At 41.1% G+C, this 27,671-nt stretch overlaps 1 long non-coding RNA gene and 1 pseudogene across 12 annotated transcripts in view; one reads left to right on the forward strand and one right to left on the reverse strand.

Annotated features, from left to right (window-relative positions):
- LOC147371166 (uncharacterized) overlaps positions 1 to 27,671 on the forward strand; it is a 114,930-nt gene that overhangs the window by 48,180 nt on the left and 39,079 nt on the right. The window lies entirely within an intron of this gene.
- LOC147371168 (popeye domain-containing protein 3 pseudogene) lies at positions 2,232 to 2,888 on the reverse strand (annotated as a pseudogene).

Raw genomic sequence — 27,671 nt, forward strand, 5'->3', positions numbered from 1 at the left:
TGGAAGTACTGATTTTACCCTCCCGGAATTGAGAGCAGAGACCTCTTTAGTCAGAATGAGATGATCAGTCTTGCTGCTATGGTGATGGAAGCCTGTTTTCATAGGCAGGCAGACCTGGATGGCACTGCACCATCCCCCTGGGGAGAAAACACCGCTGCCAGCAGCTCCACCCTGATCCCAGGCGGTTTCAGGAACCAACTGCTTACGCCGGCCGGCGAGGGCTCTCGATTGCGAGTCACAGCAGTATTAGGTCAGGCATGTCTGGAAAGCTGCTGTGTCAGCCTTACACTTTTAAAACTGTGCCTGAGTAAAGTTCATTTTGGTATTACTTTCCAATCACTCTTATTTTAAAAAATGACTTACTCATGAAGTTGCTTTTTATTGAAAAAAGAACATCTTCGAGCACAACTCTGAAAAAGCACCTGTATAACCCTCCACTTCTATCACCAACCCCTGGGAAACTAAAAGTTACTGTGTGAGAGCCTCATTGGTAATTATTATTATTATTAAGTAGATATTTGTTGAGAACCTACTATTTGCCAGGACATAGTAGTAATGGTTTATGTCTTAGAGATATTCACATCTAGTTATTAATAGCAAAAAATCTTAAAAAAACCCCTTTTTCCTTATGTCAAAAATATCTTAGTGTAGAGCATTTGGAAAATTCAGAAAAGCATAAACTGTGACAGGAATTATCAGTAATACCAGTATTCAGACATGTTTATTAATATTTTAATCAATATTCTTCCATGTTTCTTCTATTTATATGGTTGTTACAACAATGGCATGGTTATTCCATACATACGTGCTTATACTGCTTTTGAAATGAATGTATCAAATGTTGCTATTGATACATATTTTCCATCTTTTGTAATTAGCCCCATGCATTAGTTAGAACAATACTACCTACTATTATAAATATTGGAGAAGGAAACAGCAACCCACTCCAGTATTCTTGCCTGGAGAATCCCATGGACAGAGGAGCCTGGCAAGCTACAGGACATGGGGTCGCAAGAGTCAGACACAACTTAGCGACTAAACCACCACCACCATTATAAATATGCTACCACATCTCAGTGGCTTAACCCAAGAGAAGTTAATATCTACATTGCCTGTCAAACCACAGTGAGAACCTCTGGTCTGTGGGCAGCTTTTCAGATGTAGACTCAGACATTTAGGCATCTTCCCTTGTGACTTGGCTTTTCTCTAGAGTTCAAAAATACTTTTCCTTCAGTACCAGAGGAGAAGGAGAACATGGAGAATGCACATCTGTTTCACAGATTTCCACTTTGAAAGTAAGCTGCCTCACTTCTAGTCTCATGGCATTCACATTCCTGGGACCAGTCCCAAGGCTTTACCTACCCTTGCAGGAAGATGGGAAATGTGGCCTCCAGCTGGGCAGCTGTTTCACAGTGATGATTCTAGGCCATGGAAGGGAAGCCCAAAATTTGTGATGATCAGGTTAAGTGTTTCCTGCTTGTTCCACCCATCTGGGCAGCCAGTATCCACATTCGAACTTCTTTCTAAACACAGAATATCCCTACTCCCTCCCCAGGGAATTTTCAATCAAGGCATCCCCCACATCTTAGATCTCTGGATGAGGAATGTGTTCTTCACAAGTTTTTACGCTGTTCCTGTTGATCTGGCAACATTTCAATTAAAAGCCACTCCCTGGCACCCCTATCATGGTAGAGCGGGTACTGGTTAGCTAGGATAGTGAGAACTGAGACCTTGTGTCAGTGGGACTTAACTAAGCATTGTGGGCCACAGTTTTGTTGTCCGTTCCAGGAAGACTCTGACCTGGAAAGACGTGGGTGTAAATCAAGAAGTAATTTGATGGTTTGCTTTAGGAAAGTCCCACAGATTTTTTGTTAAGATATAATGGTCTTGTCACCTGGGTAAATAGCTCAAATGTTGTAACATCTTACATATCAAGGATGTGCTTCGAGATCTGCCCTTTCACTGACATTTACCTCTCCTGACTGATCTAGCACCACTGTGCCTTGTCTCAGGCACTTCTTCACCTTGAATGACCTGCCCTAAACCAGTTGATCCCAAACTTTGAAACCTATCAATATCCCACTTCCGACTTCTCCCTCCTGAGACACTCAAAACCTCCATTGAGGTAATCGTCTTTTTTTTAACAGAAAAAAAATTGTAACATTTATTCACAATGCACAAGTTAAGATGAATAAAACAGCTGGCACTGGCATCTTTCTTCTGAGTTGGATTTATAAAAATATTAGTGAGTTCAATTTGCTGTATTTTGCTGTTTCATTTGGGGAATGATGAAGAGAGTCTTTTATAATTATAAAGCTTGAAGCTTTGATGTCATTTATCACAGTATCGTCTGGAATTCTGAAAATGTACTGTCTGGGACAACTTGGACATTTCTGGACTTGACATTTGAAAGAAGTTGGGTAACCAAATATCATATTGGTATCTTTTTCGTATGTATATATCCTGTCATTCAAGAAATGGAGTTTATCTGCAATGTCACTGCCAAATAAAACCAAAAACAGTCTGGAGGTATAACGATGCTGAGCCAAGAGCAAGTATGATTCCTTTTTCCTCCAAGACACATACCAACCATAGGTTTCTGCTGTGAGGGTTACCTGAAGAGTGCCTTCCTCTGGGTTTCAGTAGTCCCATTCAGGAAAATCCAGGAACTTCCTGAGACAAGCAGGGAGTTTGTCATTGGAAGTTTTCCCGTGCATGGCCTAACACTGCTCCTTTTCCAGAGTAACCACTTCTGAGCTCATAGCAATAGTTCTGAAGTCAGGCAAAGAGGTCCCCAGAGGCTGGAAGAGGAAGTACAGATAAAATACTGGTGCCGACTGGGTGTGTTCACCCATTAGGTTCTTCCGTAAACCTGGATTTTCTTCCATGGCTGTAATACCATCTGGTTCACTTTTCAGTCAATAGTAAATGATACTGAAGCAAGTAATTAAGTCCTTTGCTTTCCCATCATCAGAATTAAGTCCTCCCCAAACCAGGGAAAGCCCAGACGCTACAGCTGGGGTGAATAAGGGTTTGGAGTGTATAGATCTTGAAAAACTAAGAGTCCCATGCTAGTGTCCTTAAGTTCATCTGGGCCTCTCATCTAGCCCACAGATATGTTGTGGTTGCCTGGCCTTTCCTGGCCCCATGTGGAGCTCTGGCCTCACGCACACCACACCTAAGTTTCCCAGCTGAGAGTGCAATGCACCGGAGCAAGGTCCTGGACGCCCAGCCCCGGTGCTCGCCCTGCGCCCAGGTGTTCCGTGACTACAGCCAAATTCCGGCGTGGCAGGATGGCACCAGTGATGATCGCTTTTACTGCAATAAGATCTGAAAATTTTAGTTTTGTTTTAACAGACCTAAAAACACTGGGGCATTCAATGATTTAGAGGAAAAATGGGAGTCACACAGCAGTCCCTGCTCCCTGGCAGAGTTGAAATCATGCTGAGTTTGTGACATTGTGAAGTCCCTCTGTGCTGGCCAGGGGGTGGGTGGGAGGTGAGGGAAGTGTCTCTTGATTGAATATGGAACCAGCTCTCTGGAAGCAATTCTACTGGTGGAAATAGCCATGATGGAGTGAATGTTGGAAAATGTCCTTTGCCTCTGTTCAGCTTGCTGTTTGTGTAAATTTGGGGGTTTGAGGATAATGCTTAAAACATTCAGCAGGATTTTTTTTATGGGCACTGAACTATTATTTTTTTTAATTTTTATTTTATATCGGAGAATAGTTGATTTACGTAATGATAGTTTCAGATGTATACATAGTGATTCAGCTATGTGTATACATAAGCAAGTCGCCTATAGACAAACGAGGTCCATTCCAAGAGTGTGTTCGTAAGTCCAGTTTGTTCATAAGTCCAGCAAAATTTGCCTGAGTACCAAACTTCTACAGATAATGCCAGAAACGTGAACTAACTTAAGTGATTGGACTTTGTGAATGCACTTTTATGTCTTCGAAAGTTTATCGCTTGAAGGTTCATATATGGATAACTTACTGTATCTATTCTTTTTAAGATTCTTTTCCCTATAGGTTATTACAGAGTTTTGAGTAGAGTTCCCTGTGTTATACAGTAGGTTTTTGCTAATTATCTATTTTATATATCAGTTCAGTTCAGTTCAGTCACTCAGTCGTGTCCAACTCTTTGCGATCCCATGAATCGCAGTACGCCAGGCCTCCACCATCTCCCAGAGTTCACTCAGACTCACGTCCGTCCAGTCAGTGATGCCATCCAGCCATCTCATCCTCTGTTGTCCCCTTCTCCTACCACCCCTAATCCTTCCCAGCATCAGAGTCCTTTCCAATGAGTTAACCCTTCACATGAGGTGGCCAAAGTACTGGAGTTTCAGCTTTACCATCAGTCCTTGCAAAGAACAACCAGGGCTGATCTCCTTCAGAATGGACTGGTTGGATCTCCTTGCAGTCCAAGGGACTCTCAGGAGTCTTCTCCAACACCACAGTTCAAAAGCATCAATTCTTCGGTGCTCAGCCTTCTTCACAGTCCAACTCTCACATCCATACATGACCACTGGAAAAACCATATATTGTTGTGTGTATATGTTAATCCCAACCTAATTTATCCCTCCCCTGTACCTTTCCCTTTTGATAACCTTAAGTTTGTTTTCTAAGTCTGTGAATCTGTTTTGTAAATAAATTCATTTGTATCATTTTTTTTTTAGATTCTACATGTAAGTGATATCTAATGATACTTGTTTTTCTCTGTCTGACTTCACTAGAAGAATAATCTCTAGGTCCACAAATGGCTTTATTTCATTCTTTTTTACGTGTGAGTAATAGTCCATTGTGTATGTACCGCATCTGTATCCATCCCTCTATCAAAGGACATCTAGGCCGCTTCCGTGTCTTGGCTACCATGAATAGTGCTCCTGTGAACACTGGGGTGCATGCGTCTTTTCAGATTCTGGTTTTATCTTGTTATATGCCCAGGAGTGGGATTGCTGGATCATATGGTAGGCCTATTTTTAGTTTTTTAAGGAAACTCCATACAGTTCTCTATAGTGGCTGTACCATAAACAACATTTTAATTCAGCATTCTGGGTTCTTTGACAGTATAACTTCCTCCCACCATAACTTAAAGTAGCTTCCTGTTCCAGGCAGTTTCATAGATGAGAACGTACGTCTAAACATTTATCCCAGACCTCATTCTCTGGTATGCTTTATTTCCTAGCTTTCTTGCCCCACATCTTTCTCTTAACTTAATGATGACTATCTTAAATCTATCTTAACAGGCTTAGATGGAAAGGAAATGTCCTTTATTCTGATTTTTGTTCCAGAACTAACTCATGTTGTTTACCTGAAAACATAAAGAACCTCTGCTGTTCAAAACCTTTTCAGTTGCCTATTAGTGTTTGAGTTCTAGAATTAGGCAGACTTTACAATTGTGAGAAAACCTGGATAGCTGCATTCTCTGTATTTCCTTTCATGTTTGCTTGCAAACTGGTCAATTCTTGCCTGAGTCCATCTTTCTTCCAACAGCATGCTAAAAACAGCCAGTAATGAGCTAACACAACATTCTAATTTAGAGCTGCAAGTTTGGCAGGTACTTAGTTATTGGCAGCCAAGTTTCTTTCCAAATCAGTTGCCACTGCATAAATAGCTCTCCATCTTTCCAATTTCCTCCATCAATTTCTGCCATCCCCTGAATGATGGCGTTTGTTGCAGGATTCTGTTAGAAGAGCACTCTAGTTGCAGGACCAATTTTTAGGGTGAAAATAAATGTCTCAAAATAAGTGATCTGAAAAACACAAGTGTGTTTCCTGCTGCTCACACGGACCTATGTGAGTGTTCTGTGTCAACAAGTCACCTTTCATGTGGAGAATTGAGGACCTCCATTCATACTGTGGGGCTTCCCAGGTGGCTCAGTGATAAGCAATCCACCTGTCAACGCAGGAGTTGCAGGAGTTGTGCGTTTGATCAATGGGTCGGGAAGATCCTCTGGAGAAGGAAATGGCCACCCACTCGGCATTCTTGCCTGGAGAATCTTACGGACGGAAGAGCTTGATGGGCTACAGTGCATAACATTGCAAAGAGGCGAACGGGACCAAAGCGACCGAGCGCACATACTGTGGCCCTGCGCCTGCTGCCCACCCGCCACCCAGACCCTCAGGATTCTCACTCAGCAGAGGACGGGACGAGTGCAGAGTGCACACCTGGAGTTTCAGGTCTTTGCCTTGGAAGTGACACACAGCATTTCTGTTCACATTCTGTTGGCAAGGCGCAGTCACATGACCACTCCCTGCCTGAGAGGTGGGGGATGAGATGTGTAATCCCTCCTCAGGGTCAGGCAGCTGCTTTCCAGTGACGGCATTGTACTTAGGAAGGAGAACAATTTGTAGTGGTGAGTTGGTTATCTACCATATTCTCCCTTTTAGGGCACATTTCTTTCTGATCTGGATACCAGAATCCTAATTTTCTGTTACTATTCAGTCACTAAGTTGTGTCCGGCTCTTTGTGACCTTGTAGACTGTAGTACTCCAGGCTCCCCAGTCCTCCACTATCAGCCGGAGTTAGTTCATATTCATGTCCACTGAGTTGATGATGCCCTCCAACCATCTCATCCTCTGTTGTCCCCTTCTCCTCCTGCCCTCAATCTTTCCCAGCATCAGGGTCTTTTCCAGTGAGTGGGCTCTTTGCATCAGATGGCCAAAGTATTGTAGCTTCAGCATCAGTCCATCTAAGGAATGTTCAGGGTTGACTTCCTTTAGGACTGACTGGTTTAATCTCCTTGCTATCCAAGGGACTTTCAAGAGTCTTCTCCACAACTGTAGTCAAAAGCATCAGTTCTGTGGTGGTTAGCCTTCTTAATGCTCCAGCTCTCACATCTGTACATGACTACTGTACAAACCATAGCTTTGACTATATGGACCTTTGTTGGCAAAGTGATGTCTCTGCTTTTTAATATGCTGTCTAGGTGTGTCATAGCTTTCCTTCCAAGGAGCAAGCATCTTTTAATTTCATGGCTGCAGTTACAGTCTGCAGTGATTTTGGAGCCCAAGAAAATAAAAATATGTCACTACTTTAATTTTTTCCCCTTCTATTTTCCATGATTTGATAGGACAAGATGCTATTATCTTCATTTTTTTGAATGTTGAGTTTCAAGCCAGCTTTTTTACTCTCCTCTTTCATCCTCATCAAAAGGATTTTTAGTTCCTCTTCACTTTTCTGCCATCAGGGTAGTATCATCTACATTTCTGAGGTTGTTGATGTTTCTCCTGGCAATCTCGATTCCAGCATGTGATTCATCCAGCCCGGCATATTGCATGATATACTCTGCATTAACGTTAAATAAGCAGGGTGACAGTATACAGCCTGCCATACTTCTTTCCAATTTTGAACCATTCATTTGTGCCGTGTCCAGTTTTAATTGTTGCTTCATGACCCACATACAGGTTTCTCAGATGGCAAGAAAGGTGGTCTGATTTTCCAATCTATTGAAGAATTTTCTACAGTTTGTTGCAGTCCACACAGTCAAAGGCTTTAGCACATTCAGTGAAGCAGAAAAGGTGTTTTTCTGAAATTCCCTTGCTTTTTCTGTGATACCGTGAATGTTAGCAATTTCATCTGGTTCCTCTGCTTTTTTGAAACCCAGCTTATATATCTAGAAGTTCTCAGTTCACATACTGCTGAAGCCTATATTGAATATTTTGAGCATTACTTTGCTAGTATGTGAAATGAGTGCAACTGTGTGGTAGTTTGAACATTCTTTGACCTTGCCCTTTGTGATTGGAACGAAAACTAACCTCTTCCAGTCCTGTGGCCACTGCTGAATTTTCCAAATTTTCTGGCATATTGACTGCAGCACTTTAACAGCATCATCTTTTAGGATTTGAAATAGCTCAGCTGGAATTCCACCACCTCCATTAGCTTTGTTCATAGTAATGCTTCCTAAGGCCCACTTGACTTCACATTCCAGGATGTCAAGCTCTAGGTGAGTTACCACACCTTCGTAATTATCTGGGTCATTAAGGCCTTTTTTGTATAGTTCTTCTGTGCATTCTTGCCACCTCTTCTTAATCTCTTCTGCTACCATTATTCCTTACCATTTCTATCCTTTATCAGGGTTGATTTCCTTTAGGATTGAGTGGTTTGATCTCCTTGCTGTCCAAGGGACTCTCAAGAGCCTTCTCCAGCTCCAAAATTAGAAAGCATCAATTCTTCAGCACTCAGCCTTCTTTATGGTCCAATTCTCACATCCCTACGTGGCTACTGCTATTCTCTGGAACTCTGCTTTCAGTTGGATGTATCTTTCTCTTTCTCTTTCGCCTTTCACTTCTCTTCTTTTCTCAGATATTTGTAAAGCTTCCTCAGGCAACCACTTTGCCTGCTTGCATTTCTTTTTCTTGAGGATGGGTTTGGTCACTGTTTTCTGTACAATATTGTGAATCTCTGTCCATAGTTCTTCAGACATTCTGTCTACCAGATCTTATCCCTTAAATCTATTTGTTACCTCCACTGTATAATCATAAGGGATTTGATTTAAGTCGTACCTGAATGACCTAGTGGTTTTCCCTACTTTCTTCAATTTAAGCCTGTATTTTTAAATAAGGAATTCAATCTGAGCCACAATCAGTTCCAGGTCCCGTTTTTGCTGACCGTATAGAGCTTCTTCATCTTTGGTTGCAAAGAATATAATCAATATAATTTCAGTATTGACCATTTGGTCATTTCCATGTGTAGAGATGTCTCTTGCTGCTGGAAAAGGGTGCTTGCTATGACCAGGGTGTACTCTCCATAAAAGTGTTAACCTTTTCCCTCCTTCATTTTGTACTCCAGGGCCAAACTTGCTGTTGGTCCAGGTATCTCTTGACTTCTACTTTTACCCCCAAACCCCATATGATGAAACTGCTAAGTTACTACAGTCGTGTCCGACTCTGTGCGACCCCATAGACGGCAGCCCACCAGGCTCCCCCGTCCCTGGGATTCTCCAGGCAAGAACACTGGAGTGGGTTGCCATTTCCTTCTCCAATGCGTGAAAGTGAAAAGTGAAAGGGAAGTCGCTCAGTCCTGTCCGACTCTTAGCGACCCCATGGACTCCAGCCTACTGGGCTCCTCTGTCCATGGGATTTTCCAGGCAAGAGTACTAGAGTAGGGTACCATTGCCTTCTCCACATATGATGAAAAGGACATCTTTTTTGGTGTTAATTCTGGAAGGTGTTGTAGGTCTTCATAGAACTGGTCAACTTCAGCATCAGTGATTGGGGCATAGAGTTGGATTACTGTGATGTTGAATGGTTTGCCTTGGAAATGAAATGAGATCTTCCTGTCATTTTTCAGATTGTACCCAAGTACTGCATTTTAGACTCTTTTGTTGACTATGAGGGCTTCTCCATTTCTTATAAGGGATTCTTGCCCACAGTAGTAGATATAATAGTCATCTGAATTTAATTTGCCCTTTCCCGTCCATTTTAGTTCACCAGTTCTTAAGATGTCAGTGTTCATTATTGTTATCTCCTGATTGACCATGTCCAATTTACCTTGATTCATGGCCCTGACTTTCCAGGTTCCGATGCAGTGCTGTTCTTTACAGCATCAGACTTGACTTTTGCCACCAGACACATACACAGCACAGTTGTTTCTGCTTTGACCCAGCCGCTTCATTCTTTCTGGAACTATTTGTAATTGCTCTCTGCTCTTCCCCAGTAGCATATTGGCCACCTACTGACCTTAGGGGGCTCATCTTCCAGCGTCGTATCTTTTTGCCCTTTCATACTGCTCATGGAGTTCTCATGGCAAGAACACTGGAGTGGTTTGCCATTCCCTCCTCTAGTGGATCACGTTTTGTTGGAACTCTTTACAATGACCCATCCATCTTGGGTGGCCCTGCACAGCATGGCTCATAGCTTCATCGAGTTATGCAAGCCCCTCTGCCATGGCAAGGCTGTGATCCATGAAGGGGGTAACTTTCTATGGCTGCAAATAATAAATATCCAGTTAATTCATTGTTTTTTCCTCCATATGTACTGTTATCACCAGGGCTCAGGAGTTTCCATCATTCACCTGGGGGAACTGCCTTAAATTCCTAGTTGTATGAGTTTCCTACTGCATCTGTAAGAAACTCCCACAAACGTATGGCTTAAAGCAGCTCGTATTTATTTTCTTACAATTATGAGAGTCAGAATTCTCCTTGGACTGAAATCAGTGTGTACCTTCTGAGGCTCTCTGACAGTATCTGCTTGCTTGCCTTTCTCAGCTCTTAGAGACCACTTGTGTTCCTTGCCTCATATACCTTCCCCCATTTTCAAAGCCAGAAGTATAGGGTCTTCAAGTCTGTCCCTCTCTCTCATAGCTGGTTCTGTAATCACATCTTCGTTAATTTTTCTGCCTGTGTTTCTCCCTTTTTAAGGACTCTTGTGACTATCCTAGGTCCACCTAGGTAATCCAGGGTTACCTCCCCATCTCAAGATCCTTAATTTATTCACATCTGTCTCTTTTTTGCCATATAAGATAACATATTCCCAGGTCCTAGGGATTAGGACATGGGCATGTTTAGATGGTTATTATTTTGCCTACCCCAGAATCCACATCTCTCATCTTGACCCACTTCAGTATATGCTCCACATTGTACCAGAGTGATCTCTCTAAAATACAGAACTAGCCAAATCATTCCTTTTTCTTTTTTTTTTTAAGTAGTACATTTTATTACTAGACTGGTGAATTTTGGAAAATGACTTCTCAAAGCAAACCTAATGTGAAGAGTCAAACAAGGTCACACCAGTTGGAGAAAATGTATATAGGATATAGAAGCAGAAGCATTTTTAATTTCTCAGTTCACTTCATTGTGTCCTATATACACATGATTCAAAATTATTTATATGAAGTATAATCGATATGAATGATTATATTAGTGTCAGATAAACAGCAAGGCAATTTGATATTTGTATGTATTACAAAATGATCACCATAATATCTATTTAACATCCATCATCATATGCAGTTATAATTTTTTTTCCTCATAATGAGGACTTTTAAGACTATTCTTTTAGCAGCTCTCAAATATGCTGCTGCTGCTGCTGTCACTTCAGTCGTGTCCGACTCTGTGCGACCCCATAGACGGCAGCCCTCCAGGCTCCCCCGTCCCTGGGATTCTCCAGGCAAGAACACTGGAGTGGGTTGCCATTTCCTTCTCCAATGCATGAAAGTGAAAAGTGAAAGTGAAGTTGCTCAGTTATGTCCGACTTTTCGAGACCCCATGGACTGCAGCCCACCAGGTGCCTCCGTCCATGGGATTTTCCAGGCAAGAGTACTGGAGTGGGGTGCCATTGCCTTCTCTGCTCAAATATGCAGTTCTGTTTTGTTAACTATGGACACCATGCTGTATATTACATCCCCATGGCTTATTTTACTTCTAATTGGAGGATAATTGCTTTATAATATTGTATTGGCCTCTGCCACACAATAACATGAATCAGCCATGAGTATATTATGTCCCCTCCCTCTCGAACCTTCCCCCCACACCACCTTGCCCCTCTACGTTGTCACAGAGTACTGTGTTGAGCTCCCTGTGCTGTACAGCGCATTCCCATTAGCCATCTATTTCACATGTGGTAGTATATATGTTTCAATGCTCCTCTCTCAACTTGTCCCACCCTCTTCTTCCCGCGCTGTGTCCAAAGTCTGTTCTCTGTGTCTGTGTCTCTATCCCTGCTCTGCAGATGGGTTCATCGGTACCATTTTTCTCAATTCCATACATACGCGTTAATATATGATATTCTGTCTTTCTGATTTACTTCACTCTGTATAACAGACTCTGGTTCATCCATCTCACGAGAACTGACTCAAATGACTGAGTAGTAGTCCCTTGTATATATGTACTACAGCTTCTGTATCCATTCATCCGTCGATGGACATCAAGGTTGCGTCCGTGTCCTAGTGATTGTAAATAGTGCTGGGTACGTGTGTCTTTTTCAATCATGGTTTTCTCAGAGCATATGCCCAGTAGTGGGATTACTGGGTTATATTTATTCCCAGTTTTTAAAAGAATCTCCATACTGTTCTCCATAGGGGCTGTATCAATTTGCATTCCCTCCAACAGTGCAAGAGGGTTCCCTTTTCTCCACACCCTCTCCGGCATTTATTGCTTGTAGGTTTTTTTTGATAATGGCCATTCTAACTGGTGTGAGGTAGTACCTCATTGTAGCTTTGATTTGCATTTCTCTAATGATGAGCAATGTTGAGCATCTTTTCATGTGTTTCTTGGCCATCTGTCTGTCTTTTTTGGAAAAATGTCTGTTTAGGTCTTCTGCCCACTTTTTATTGGGTTGGTTGTTTTTCTGGTATTGTGCTGCATGAGCTGTTTGTATATTTTGAAAATCCTTTGCCAGTTGTTTCATTTGCTATTATTCTCTCCCATTCTGAGAGTTGTCTTTTCATCTTGTTTATAGTTTCCTTTGCTGTGCCAAACCTTTTAAGTTTAATTAGGTCCCAATTAGGTCCCACTTGTTTGTTTTTGTTTTATTTCCATTACTCTAGGAGGTGGGTCAAAGAGGATATTGCTGTGATTTATGTCAGTGTTTTGCCCATGTTTTCCTCTAAATGTTTTATACTTTCTGGACTTACATTGAAGTCTTTAGTCCATTTTGAGTTTATTTTTGTGCATGATGCTAAGTGCTCTAATGTCATTCTTTTACATGTGGCTGTCCAGTTTCCCCAGCACCACCTACTGAAGAGGCTGTCTTTCCTCCCTTGTGTGTTCTTGCCTCGTTTGTCATAGATCAGGTGCCCATAGACGTGTGGGTTTATCTCCGGGCTTTCTGTCTTGCTCCATTGATCTATATGTCTGTTTTTGTACTGGTACCATACTGTCTTGATTACTGTATCCATGACTTATTTTATGACTTGAAGTTTGCACCTTTTGATTCTCACCCATTTTTCCTACCACCTCCCTCCACCTTCATCCAATCCATTATTTGTATCTATGAGCTCAGTTGTTTTTTTTTTTTTTTTTAGAGATTCTACATATAATCATCAGCAGGATGCCCTCAAGGTCCATCCTTGTTACAAATGGCAAGATTTCCTCTTTTTTTATGGCTGATAAACATTGTATATATACACCACGCTTTCTTTACCCATTTATCCTTTGATGGGCGTTTTGTTGCTTCTTATACTGACTAGTGTGAATAGAGCTGCCATGAAAATGGGAATGTAACTATCTTTTTGAGTTAGTGTTTCTGTTTCCCCTGGGTAAATGCCCCGAAGTGAAATGACTAGGTCATATGTTCTATTTTTAATTTTTTGAGGAATCTCCGTACTGTTTTCCATGATTGCACCAATTTACATTCCCACCAGCAGTGTACAAGAGTTCTCTTTTCTCTACATTCTTAATGCCTATTATTTCTTGTCTTTTTGATAATAGCTATTGTAACACGTCTGAAGTGATACCCCATTTTGGTTTTGATGTGTGTTTCATTGATTAGTAATCTTGAGCATCTATTTGTGTATATCTGTTTGCCATCTGTATGTCTTCTTTGGAGAAATATGTTTAGAACTTCCACTAATTTTTTTTAACTGGATTGTTTGTTTTTTGTTATTGTGTTGTATGAGTTCTTTATAGATTTTGGATATTAATCCCTTATCAGGTAGACGATTTGCAACTATTGTCTTGCATTTGGTAGGTTGCCTTTTCATTTTCTTTGATTTCCTTCGCTCTGAAGTTGATATAGTCCCACCTGTTCCTTTTGCTTTTGTTGCCTTTGCTTTTGGTGTCAAATCCAAAAATCCTTGCCAATGCCAACGTCAGGGAGCTTATCACCTGTTTTCTTCTTACGAGTTTTTATGGTTTCAGGCCTTAAGTGTTTAATACATTTTGAGTTAATTTTTGTGTTTGGTGTAAGATAGTGGCCTATTTCTGGAGAAGGCAATGGCACCCCACTCCAGTACTTTGCCTGGAAAATCCCATGGATGGAGGAGCCTGGTGGGCTGCAGTCCATGGGGTCGCTAAGAGTCAGACACGACTGAGTGACTTCACGTTCACTTTTCACTTTCATGCATTGGAGAAGGAAATGGCAACCCACTCCAGTGTTCTTGCCTGGAGAATCCCAGGGATGGGGGAGCCTGGTGGCTACCGTCTATGGGGTCGCACAGAGTCAGACACGACTGAAATGACTTAGCTTAGCAGTGGCCTATTTCATTCTTTGGCATGTGTGTGTCTGGTTTTCTAACACCATTTATTGATGAGATTGTCCTTTTGCCATTATGTATTTTTGGCTCTTTTGTCATAAATTAATTGATCATATAGTGTGGGTTTATTTCTGGGCTCTCTTCTGTTCAGTGAATTTATGTATCTGTTTTTATGCCAGTACCATAGTGTTCTGATTACCATAGCTTTGAATATAATTTGAAATAAGGAAGCATGATGCTTCCAACTTCGCTTCTTTCTCAAGTTTGCTTTGGTCATTCAGAATCTTTATAGTTCCATACCAATTTAAGGATTTTTGTGGAAAATGCTATTGGAATTTTGATAGAGATTACATTGAATCTGTAGATTGCTTTGGGTAGTGTGGACTTTTCAGCAATATTCTTCCACTTCTTGAGTACGGAATATCTTTCCATTTATTTATGTTTTCAGTTTCTTTCATCAATATCTTAGTTTTCAGCATACAGATCTTTTTCTTTCCTGGTTAAATTTATTCCTGAGTATTTTCTCCTAATACAGCTGTAAATGGGGTTGTGTTTTTAATTTTTCGTCTCATCATTTTTGGTGTATAAAAACACAACAGATTTTTGTATATTGATTTTGTATTCTGAAATGTTATTGAATTTGTTGATTAATTCTAACAGTTTTTTTGTTGGCATCTTTTGGGTTTTCTGTATGTAAAATATCATGTTGTCTGCAAATAGTGACAGTTTCACTTCATTTTCAATTTGGATGACTTATTTTTCTTGCCTAATTGCTCTGGATAGGACTTTGAATACTATGTTGAATAGAAGTGGTGAGGATGGGCACCCTTGTATTTTTCCTGATGTTTAGGAAAAATACATACATACCATACCCATACATCATTGGATATGATGTTAGCTGTGGGCTTGCCATATATAAACTTTATTATGTTGAAGTACATTCCCTCTATATTCACTGTATTGAGAGTTTTTATCACAAATATATGTTGAATTTTGTTAAATGCTTTTTCTGATCTATTGAAAGGATTGTACAATTTCTATCCTTCATTATTTTAATGTGGTATGTCATGTTGATTGATTTTCTTATGTTAAACCTTCCTTGCATCCCTGGAATTAATCCCACTCAATTGTAATTTATGATGCTTTTAATGTATTATGGAATTTGATTGCTAGTATTTTGTTGAGGATTTTTTCATCTGTGTTCATTCATTGGGGATATTGGCCTGTATTTTTCTTTATTTGTAATGTCCTTATCTGGTTTTGGCATCAGCCTGATGCTGGCCTCATAAAGTGAGTTTGGAAGTGTTTCCTCCTCTTCTGTCTTTTAGAAGAATTTAAGAAGGATTGGTATTAATTCTTCCTTAAATGTCTGGTGGAATGCAGCAGTGCAACTATCTGGTCCTGGACATTTGTTTCTTGGGAGGTTCATCACAACTCCTTAATGTCTCTCTATCCATTATGTATAAGTAAGTTCCATTACTCTTGCCATACATTACGGTGCATGTTATTTGCCATCTGCTACTTTTAGTAGATTTACCTGCCAGAAGAAAATGCTAAACTATGAGTCTCTCTAGTATTATTCCCTGGTACTTTCCCTGCTCTTCTAATTTTTGCTTCAGCAACTCTAAACTTCACATAGATTTCTGAATGTATCCTGACATTTTCGTCTTTCACTGTTTCCCCATATGTTGTTCTATCTACCTGAAACTCTTCAGTTCTGCTAGAAAGCTTCTATTAATATTTCAGATTTTAACATATGTATCCACTCAACTGAAGTCTTAGATAATTGCCTTGCATAAGCCTGACTAAACCCAATTATTGATTTGCTCAATACCAGCACCCACGCAGATGAACATAACAGGAGAAAAACATTTCACTGTGCTGGCGTCTCATATTTTGTGACCGTAAACTCTAGTGCGCTCTCAGAACTTCCTGTCAATACAACCATACCTCCGTAGTGTGCGCCCTCTTCTTATCCTCCCTTCCCCAACAATATTTCCTACCTTCTGTTCCTCTCAAAATCTGATATCCCTTCTTCCATCCTCACACTAGACTGGGGATTTCGCTTCCTCTATAAATTGAAACGGTAGGAACAAAGCAAAGAGAATTTCCTGCTGCTCATCTAAAACCTACTTTCCTGTATGTAGTGAGTTACTGTTATCCACTTTTCGTTCTGTTATGTAAAAGATCTGTCAGTGCTCCCATCTGAGTCAACCCTCCTTGTGGGCACTGAAACCTCTCCTTTCAATGACTTTGTTCCTGCCGTTTCTCTCCACCCCGAACTCCTGTGTCATACAACCTGCAGATTGAGAAGCTCGTGAGCCCTGAGCACAAGAAACATAAAGGAAATACACATCACATCCAGACTGATATGGTTATATTTTTAAAATCAAATTAGGGGAATTTTGGCAACAATCTCTTCAGTTCAGTTCAGTCTTTCAGTCATGTCCGAGTCTTGTTACCCCATGGACTGCAGCACGCCAGGCTTCCCTGTCCGTCACCAACTTCCGGAGCTTGCTCAGACTCGTGTCCATCGAGTCGGTGATGCCATCCAACCATCTCATCCTCTGTCACCCCTTTCTCCTCCTGCCTTCAGTCTTTCCCAGCATCAGGGTCTTTTCCAGTAAGTCAGTTCTTCGCATCATGTGGCCCAAAGTATTGCAGTTTCACCTTCAGCATCAGTCCTTCCAGTGAATATTCAGGACTGATTTCCTCTGGGATTGACTGGTTGGATCTCCTTGCAGTCCAAGGGACTCTCGAGTCTTTTCCAACACCATAGTTCAAAAGCATCAATTTTTTGGCATTCACCTTTCTTTATAGTACAACTCTCATATCCATACATGACTACTAGAAAAACCATAGCTTTGACTAGGCAGACCTTTTTTGGCAGAGTAATGTCTCTGCTTTTTAATATGCTGTCTAGGTTGGTCATAGCTTTTCTTACAAGGCAGCTTGTGCTTCATCCAGCCTGGCATTTCACATAATGTACTCTGCATGTAAGTTAAATAAGCAAGGTGACAGTATATAGCCTTGATGTACTCCTCTCCCAATTTGGAACTAGTCTGTTGTTCCATGTATGGTTCTAACTGTTGCTTCTTGACCCGCATACAGATTTCTCAGGAGGCAGGTCAGGTGGTCTGGTATTCCTATCTCTTGAAGAATGTTCCATAGTTTGTTGTGATCCACAGAGTCAAAGGCTTTGGCATAGTCAATGAAGCAGAAGTAGATGTTTTTCTGGAACTCTCTTGCTTTTCCTATGATCCAGCAGATGTTGGCAATTTAATCTCTGGTTCCTCTGCCTTTTCTAAAGCCAGCTTGAACATCTGGAAGTTCACAGTTCATAGACTGTTGAAGTCTGGCTTGGAGAATTTTGAGTATTACTTTGCTAGTGTGTGAGATGAGTGCAATTGTGTGGTAGTTTGAACATTCTTTGGTATTGCCTTTCTTTGGGATTGGAAACAAAACTGACCTTTTCCAATCCTGTGGCCACTGCTGAGTTTTCCATATTTGCTGGCGTATTGAGTGTAGCACGTTCACAGCATCATCTTTTAGGATTTGAAATAGCTCAACTGGAATTCCATCACCTCCACTAGCTTTGTTCATAGTGATGCTTCCTAAGGCCGACTTGACTTTGCATTCCAAAATGTCTGGTTCTAGGTGAGTGATCACATCATCATGGTTATCTGGGTCATGAAGATCTTTTTTGTATAATTCTGTGTATTCTTGCCACCTCTTCTTAATATCTTCTGCTTCTGTTAGGTCCATACCATTTCTGTATATCTCTTAAATAATCTCTTCAAATTTTTTTTTATTTCCTTCTATGGAAATAAATCTCTTTTTATGGAGATTTCAATTACACATGTTTTAGGCTTCCTGAAGTTGCTCACAGCACATTAATCAACTGCTCATGATTTTTCCAGTTGGTAAAGAACCTGCCTGCAATGCAGGAGACACTGGTTCAGTTCCTGGGTTGGGAAGATCCCCTGGAGAAGGGAAATGCTGCCCACTCCTGTATTCTGGCCTAAAGAATTCCATGGACTGTATAGTCAATGGAGTCACAAAGACTCAGACATGACTGAGCGACTTTCACTTTCAGTGTTTTTTAGTTTTTTCCTCTGCTTCATTTTGCATAGTTTGAACTACTTTGTCTTTGTTAATTCATTTATTTTGTAGTGTTTAATGTACTCACAATCCCATCCACTGTATTTCAATCCCAAACATAGTTGTTTTTGTATCTCAAAGTTCTTTTTGGAACTTTTCCTATATATATTTCCTAAATATTTCCACTTAACATGCTCAAATCTTTCTTTTCTTGAACATATGAAATATAGTAACTGTTTTAATGCTCTTCTATACTCATTTTATCATTTTTTGCCCTTTCTCGATCTCATCATTTTTGTTGATTTTTCTCCATATCATGGTTTGTGTTTTCCTGCTTCTTTGCATGCCTGGTGATTTTTATCGTATGCCAGACACAGTGAATTTTACCTTATGTATTGCTGGGTATTTTGTACTCCTATAGTTAAAATTTTTTTCTGTGACTCAGTTAAGTTACTTGGAAAGAGTTTGATTCTTTTTGAGGCTTGTTTCTAATGATCTGTTTGTTAGGTGGGATCAGAAGATCCTTTAGGCTAATTTTCTCCCACTACAGGGCCAAGTACACTTTTGATACTCTATTGACACCTGAGTACTCTAATTCACAGGTGAGTCCACAAGGACTTCTCACTCTGGCTATTGAAATACAAACTATTCCCAGCTCTGTGTGGCCCCTAATGATTAGCCTTTAGGAATTTTCTCCCAGCCTTGCTAATGCTTACTCAGCTGAAGACTCAAGGAGTATCCTCTGCAAATTTCCAGCACATTCACTCTACAGTCTCTTCTTGGAACTTGACCCCGTGAACTGGACTTGCCTTGGCTACCCTGTTCTCCTGTTTTCTTCTCTCAACTTAAGGAGACTATTGAGTAAGTCTTGGGCCCCCACTCCCACTTTGTATTATGGTTGGAAACTCTCTAGGCACTGAACTTGGGTAATCATAGGACTTACTTTGTTTCTTCCTGTTTCTCAGAGATCACTTCCTGTGGCAACTAATACCCAATGTCTGAAAACCATGGTTTGTTTTTTAGCCATTTTGTCTGTTTTTAAAATTGTTTCAAGCTAGAAGGTAAATCTAGTCCCCAGACTACATCTTGGCATACTTAATTTTGAATGCTTGACTTTTTTTTTTTTAATATAAAGACGCATAACCATATCAAAGTATATATTGGCTTTTTGTTGGTGTTCAGTCACTTGGTTGTGTTCAACTCTTTGTGACCCCATGGATTGCAGCATGTCAGGCTTCCCTGTCCTTCAGCACTTCTGGAGTTTGCTCAAACTTATGTCCATTGAGTCAGTGATGCCATCCATCCATCGCATCTTCTGTCGTCCCCTTCTCCTCCTGCCTTCAGTCTTTCCCAGCATCAGGGTCTTTTCCAATGAGTAAGTTCTTCGCATCAGGTGGCCAAAGTATTGAAGCTTCAGTTTCAGTAATAGTCCTTCCAGTGACTATTCAGGGCTGATTTCCTTTAGCATTAACTGGTTTGATCTCCTTTCTGTCCAGGGGACTCTCAAGGGTCTTCTCCAACATCACAGTTCAAAGGCATTGGTTGTTCAGTGCTCAGCCTAAAGTTCTCACACTGCTGTGAAAGTTCTAGGTCCCACAATAGACTTCTCATCCTGGGGATCTGGCAAAGGGACTGAGTATCCCGAACAAATCTGACTTTGAAGGTCAGCAGGGTTTGACTACAGAACTTCCATAGGACTGGGGAAGCAGAGACTCTTGGAGGGCACAAACAAAACCCTGTGTTTACCAGGACCCAGGAGAAAGGATCAATGACCTCATAAGAGACTGAGCCAGACTTGCCTGTGTGTGCTTGAGAGTCTCTGTCAGAGGTGTGGGTGGACAGTGACCTACAGGGGCGGGGGCCTGGCAGGGGCCCTGACTGCAACAGTCCTGGGAGGCCCAACTTGCTCGCATAAGTCCTTTTGAATGAGATTGCTCTTACTGTCATTACCCCTACCATAGTTTGGCCTCAGGCCAAACTACAGGGAGGGAACACAGCCCCACCCATCAGCAGAAAATTAAAGGCTTACTGAGAATGGCCTTGCCCACCAGAACAAGACCCAGTTATCCCCACAGCCAATCCTTCCCATCAGGAAGCTTACACAAGCCTCTTATCTTCATCCATCAGAGGGCAGACAGAATGAAAACCACAATCACAGCAAACTAACCAAACCAATCACTTGGACCACAGCCTTGCATAACTCAGTGAAATGATGAGCCATGCTGTGTAGGGCCACCCAAGATGGAGAGGTCTGACAAAACATGGTCCACTGGAGAAGGGAATGCCAAACCACTTCAGCATTCTTGCCTCGAGAACCCCATGCACAGTAAGAACAGTACTGGCTTTTTAAAAATTAGTAGATGTTTTGGTTGTGCTAGGTCTTCCTTGCTGTGCACGGGGCTTTCTCTAGTTGTGGTGGGCAGGGGCTGCTCTTGGCTGCAGCGCATGGGGCTCTCACTGCGGTGGCTTCTCCTGCTGTGACCACGGGCTCTAGGTGCACTGGCTCAGTAGTTGTGGCTCGCAGACTCCAGAGCCTGGCTTCAGTAGTTGTGCATGGGCTTTGTTCTCCATGGTGTGTGGATCTTCCCAGACCAAGGATCAAACCCACGTCCCCTGAACTGGCAGGCAGATTCCCACCTGCTGTATGACCAGGGAAGCCCGATGCTTGACTTCTTTTCCATCTTCCTCTCATTCTCCACATATCATATTCCTCTAGTCAAGTTTTGTGTTTGGCTGCATTTTCTCCCTCCTTGATTCTATCCAGATATATTTTTCATCTGATCTTATTGATAAATGATGACCTGTACTTTTTCTCATCCAGAGAATTAATTAATTCTCTGTTTAGGGTCTAATCACCGATTGTGTTCATCACCATAAATGTATTGGGCGAGAGTGGATTCCAAATAGCTTTGTTTGTGAAGCCTTCATTTCTGATTAGTTACTACACACTTTTTTTCTGATTTTTAAAGACCCAAGAACATCTGTGGGATCGCCGAGACATTTTCAAGGATTGTATAAGGTTAAAACTATTTTCATAATACTATTAAAGTCTTAACTGTTCTATTTTCTCTTGATGGCAATAGAATTTTCTAAAGGCTGTGTGATATCTGGTGACATTGCTCTAAGGGCTAATGGATGGTGTGGTGGTGGTGGTTTAGTCACTATGTCGTGTCTGACTGTTGTGACCCCATGGCAGGCTCCTCCGTCCTGGACTTCGTCCAGGCAAGAATACTGGAGTGGGTTGCCATTTCCTTCTCCAGGGGTTCTTCCTGACCCAGGGATCAAACCCAGGTCCTCCTGCATTGCAGGCAGACTCTTTATCAAGTGAGCTACAAGGGAAGTCCTGTTTTAATGGATGGTGTGCTTGTATATTATGATGTTTGAAAACCATTTTGTTTTTATATCTAATTTGGTAAATGTCAATAAACATACCCACATAAAAATAATCTGTGAGGTTGTCAGTTATTTTTAAGTGTATAAAGTATCCAAAGACTGAAGTGTTTGAGAAATATTCTCTAGGTTTCATAAATTCATCCTTTTCATTCCACACTTAAAATTGACAATAGCTATTATATTTCTTGGGATTTATTACTCTAAGGATTGGCTGTTAGATTGGATACTAGGTATAAATTGTCCAATTATCTGGTCTTCCTGGAAAGGAGATAGATTTTTTTCCCCCTCTATTACTGCTAATACTATAGGAAGGTTAATTTTATAGGTCAACATGACTGGGCCATGGGGTACCCAGATATTGATTACTGTTATTCTGGGTGTGTTAGTGAGGATGTTTCTGGAGGAGATGAACATTTGATTTGGTAGACTGAGTAGAGCAGATTGCTCTTCCTCCTCTTGGTGGGTCTCGTCTAATCAACTGAAGGCCTGAATAGAATAAAAATGCAGACCCTCCCTCTAGTAAGAGAGAACTCCTGTTGTCTGACTGCATTTGCACTGAGACTTCAATTGGTATTTTCCTGCCTTCTGACTTGAATGGAAACATGATTTTTCTTAGGTCTCAAACTCCTTGGCTTTCAGAGTTGAACCAAACCATTGACTTTTCTGGGTCTCCATCTTGCAGATCGTGGGCCTTAATCAGTCTCCATAATTACGTAAGCTAATTTTTTGTAATAACTGTATATATGCATATATCCTATTGGTTCTATTTCTCTAGAAACTCCAATTAATAGAACAAAATTAACAAGAAGAAGTTTCAATGGATCATGGGTTCTTTTGAGTGTTTATGGTCACTTTCACCAATCTGTCATTCCCAGACTGATAATCTAGGCTGATTAATTCCATCAGGACTTCCTAGGCCTGTCTATGTGTACTTGCCAGCCTAATAATACTTAAAAGCAGCTAAATGATATTAGAAAAATAAATGTGTCAATTTTAAAGGACAAGTGGAAGAGAAAAAAAAACAAACAGAAAACCCAAACAAGAACCTAAGCAGCAAAGTCCATATGCAGGAATATATGGAGATGAATGTAATTAAGTGGAAAGAACAAGTATTTCAAAACTAAAACTATGACTAGTAAGAATGTTCTGGAATTTCCCACCTATGCAGTACCTGTCCTTCCACTATGGTGACCAAGGAGCTTTAGATGATTCGAGAGTAGAACATACACTAGACAAGAAATGAGAAACCTGGATTTTAGATACAATTTTGCCACTGAGAGAGCTTGGATATATAATTTAATGTATTTGATTTTTGCCATATAAATTATAACTGCTTTGTGAAACTAAAATTAAATGGATGACTATTTTTTTCTCTGGTAATTTTTCTAAGGAAATAATCAAGGATCTGTGCAAAAAGTTAGCTATGAGAAGTTCATTACTTATTGTTGATAGAGTAAAAATGAAAAGAAGCATACGTACAACAATAGAGAAATGGTTAAATAAGTGGGATACCATTTAGGTAAATAGTGTGAGGTCACTAAAAGTAATGTTTATAGAAGCATACTGAAATGAAATATATTGTATGCTAGTAAGTGAAATATGTCAGTACATTTGGAAAACTCAGCAGTGGCCATTGGACTGGAAAAGGTCAGTTTTCATTCTAATCCTAAAGAAGGATAATGTGAAAGAATGTTCAAACTACCACACAGTTGCACTCATTTCACATTCTAGTAAGGTAATACTCAAAATCCTTCAAGCTAGGTTTCAGCAGTATGTGAACGGAGAACTCCCAGATGTACAAACTGGATTTAGAAAAGACAAAGGAACAGAGATCAAATTGCCAACATTTGTTGGATCGTAAAGAAAGCAAGGGAATTCCAGAAAAAAAATTTACTTCTCCTTCATTGACTATGCTAAAGCCTTTGACTGTGGATCACAACAAACTGTGGAAAATTCTTGAAGAGATGGGAATACCAGACCACTTTACCTGTCTCCTGAGAAAAAAGCTGGCTTAAAATTCACATTCGAAAAACTAAGATCATGGCATCTGGTCCTATCAGTCCAGTCCCTTAGTCGTGTCTGACTCTTTGTGACCCCGTGGACTGCAGCACACCAGGCTTCCCTGTCCATCACCAACTCCTGGAGCTTGCTCAAAATCGTGTCCATCCGGTCAGTAATGCCATCCAACCATCTCATCCTCTGTCATCCCCTTCTCCTGCCTTCAATCTTTCCCAGCACCAGGGTCTTTTCCAGTGAGTCAGTTCTATGCATCAGGTGGCCAAAGTATTGGAGCTTCAGCTTCAGCATCAGTCTTACCAATGAATATTCAGGACTGATTTCCTTTAGAATGGATCTCCTTGCAGTCCAAGGGACTCTCGAGAGTCTTCTCCTACACCACAGTTCAAAAGCATCAATTCTTCGGTGCTCAGTTTTCTTTATAGTCCAACTCTCACATCCATACGTGACTACTGGAAAAACCATAACTTTGACTATATAGACGTTTGTTGGGAAAGTAATGTCTCTGCTTTTTAATATGCTGTCTAGGTAGGTCCTAGCTTTTCACCCAAGGAACAAACATCTTTTAATTGCATGACTGCAAGTTACCATCTGCAGTGATTTTGGAGCCCCAGAAAATAAAGTCTGTTACTGTTTCCATTGTTTCCCCATCTATTTGCCATAAACTGATGGAACCAGATGCCGTGATCTTGATTTTCTGAATGTTGAGCTTTAAGCCAAGTTTTTCACTCTCCTCTTTCACTTTCATCAGGAGGCTCTTTAGTTTTTCTTCACTTTCTGTCATAAGGGTGGTGTCATCTGCATATCTGAGGTTATTTATATTTCTCCCGGCAATCTTGATTCCAGCTTGTGCTTCATCCAGCCCGGCATTTCTTATGATGTACTCTGCATATAAGTTAAATAAGCAGGGTGACTATATAGCCTTGATGTACTCCTTTCCCAATTTGAAACCAGTCTGTTGTTCCATGTCCAGTTTTAACTGTTGTTGTTTGACCTACATATAGATTTCTCAGGAGGCAGGGCAGGTGGTCTGGTATTTCCATCTCTTTCAGAATATTCCAAAGTTTGTGTGATCCATACAGTAAAGGCTTTGGCATAGTCAATGAAGCAGAAGTAGATATTTTTTTGGAACTCTTGCTTTTTCGATGATCCAGCAGATGTTGGCAATTTGATCTCTGGTTCTTCTGTCTTTTCTAAATCCAGCTTGAACATCTGGAAGTTCACAGTTCACATGCCTGACTTGGAGAATTTTGAGCATTATTTTGCTAGCGTGTGAGATGAGTGCAATTGTGTGGTAGTTTGAGCATTCTTTGGCATTACCCTTCTTTGGGATTGGAAAGAAAACTGACCTTTTCCAGTCCTGTGGCCACTGCTGAGTTTTCCAAATTTGCTGGCATATTGAGCGCAGCACTTTCACAGCATCATCTTTTAGGATTTGAAATAGCTCAACCGGAATTCCATCACCTCCACTAGCTTTGTTCATAGTGATGCTTCCTAAGGCCCACTTGACTTTGCATTCCAGGATGTCTGGCTCTAGGTGAGTGATCACACTATCATGGTTATCTGGGTCATGAAGATCTTTTTTGTACAGTTCTTCTGTGTATTCTTGCCACCTCTTCTTAATATCTTCTGCTTCTGTTTTAGGTTGATACCATTTCTGTCCTTTGTTGAGCCCCTCTTTGCATGAAATGTTCCCTTGGTATGTCTAATTTTCCTGAAGAGATCTCTAGTCTTTCCCATTCTATTGTTTTCCTCTATTTCTTTGCACTAATCACTGAGAAAGGCTTTCTTGTCTCTCCTCGCTATTCTTTGAAACTCTGCATTCAAATGAGTATATCTTTCCTTTTCTCCTTTGCCTCTAGCTTCTTTTCTTTTCTCAGCTATTTGTAAGGCCTCTTCAGACAACCATTTTGCCTTTTTGCATTTCTTTTTCTTGGGGATGATCTTGATCCCTGCCTCCTGAACAATGTCATGAACCTCCATCCATAGTTCTTCAGGCAGTCTATCAGATCTAATCCCTTGAATCTGTTTGTAACTTCCACTGTATATTCTTTAGGGGTAATAGAGCTCATCATGTTTCTAGTAAGCTGGGAGGGGAAAGAGGAAAGAAACCAAATCTGTTAAGAATGAGAGCGGCCATTGGTGATCATGAAGCAGCCAGCAAAGCATTTTCTTTTGTCAGTGAAAATAATAAACAATCTTCTATTCTTATTATAAAGTGTTTTATTTGAGCCAAACTAAGGACTAGCCTAGAAGCCTGCTTTCCAGATTACTCTGAGAAAATGCTCTCAGCACTTTTTGAGAAGCAGTTTTCAGCAGTTTTGTATCTTGTCAAAACAAAGAACATTAAACATGTCAGTGTTACATCAGGGTTTCTCAAGGTTTCAAAAGAACAGTCCAGCATGTACATAGCAAGTCAGTCTGGGCTTGCACCTGGGAAGAGAGTTATTATCCCCAAAGGAAGGCTGGCATTGGCATTCCAGAAAGAGGCATTTAATCTTTAAACATGCACAATCTTTGTTTCTTGTCAGTGTTTTTTTGTTTAATAATTAAAACAGATGTACAATGCAAGTTTGATAGGCCACAAACAGGAACTTTAGTTAGCATTGAATTCAAGCTAAAGTGTTAGTTGCTAAGTCATGTCTGACTCTCTGCAACTCCATGAACTGTAGCCCGCCAGTCTCCTCTGTCCATGGAATTCTCCAGGAAAGAATACTGGAACGGGTAGCTGTTCTCTTTTCCAGGGGATCTTTCCGACCCAGGGCTCAATGTCTCCCGCATTGCAGGCAGATTCTTTACCCACTGAGCCATCAAGGACCCTGAAAAGGACCCTGATTTCTGTGCTGTCAAAAACCCTTGTATAATTTACAATTGGCTTTCCCCATAAACTTGGTTCTTCCATATCTGTAGTTCTGAATCTGTGGATTCAAGCAGTGGGTATCCTATAGTGATGTAGTATTTACTTAAAAAAATGTATCTGTTGTAGCAGACCCATGCCCTTCAAACCTTGTTCAGGGGGCAGCTGTCCAAGGTGAGAATGCTTCTCCAGCCTCAAGGTTGAAACCCTGGGGATGGCTCTTAGGGGAGGAGTAACAGATTGGGTGGTGAAAGACCTCTTTCCTGACGTCTCCCAAAAGTAAGATGTGTTCACTTGTGTGAATTTTAAGGAGTCTGGTGGCCTTAGCATGAGCTGGAGAGCAGGGGAGCAGATAAAGAACGAGGCAGAAGCCCACAGTGGCAATTTCCCCGCAAGGGGCCCTCTCTGGGACAGGTTTATCACTGAGCCGTGACAGAGTGTTTCCTTCTGTGCTTTTCTCCTGCCTGTAAGGACATTTTGTCTTTTTTTGTCTTTCCCACTCATCACGTCTAATTGCCAGTGCAGTGCCTACTGGCCATCCCAAAGGCTTCATTTCCCTCTCACTTCATGTCTGTAAGCTTTGTTGTTTAGCCACTAAGTCATGTCCGACTCTTTTGGGAGCCTATAGACTGTAGCCCACCCAGCTCCTCTGTTCATGGGGTTTTTCAGGCAAGAAGAATATTGGAGGGGGTCACCATTTCCTTCTCCAGGGGATCTTCCTGACCCAGGGATCAAACTTCATGTCTCCTGCATTGGCAGGCTGGTCCTTTATCACCGAGTCACTGGGGAAGACCGTCTGTAAGCTCATGCCTGTGTGTATTCAGTGTTTCCTCTTTCAGCAGAGTGGTCTCAAGGTGGATGAGCTAGTTTTCTTCCAAACTGAATGAGAGGAAGGTAGGAGATGGGGTTGATTATCACTTTTCAAATTGGTCCTCTTAGCCCTGTGCCCTGGAGGGAATCCCTCCCTCATAGTTTGAGTAATAGGGAATCGAATTCTTTTGGTTAGGGGTGAAAAAGGTCCTGAAAATATTCAAAGAGCAAATATGAGTGGAAGGTCAAGTCTGAGGAATTGAGGCTTTTGGAAGAAGGACTGTGGTGACTCCCCAGGCCCATCTTTAGTGGAAGATGCCTCCGAGTCCCCTGGATGTGTGACAGTGATACAAAACAGGG

The sequence above is a fragment of the Bos grunniens genome, chromosome 6, assembly GCF_055505025.1.
Source record: "Bos grunniens cultivar Pamir isolate PY7600 chromosome 6, Bosgru_T2T1.0, whole genome shotgun sequence".
NCBI lineage: Eukaryota > Metazoa > Chordata > Mammalia > Artiodactyla > Bovidae > Bos > Bos grunniens.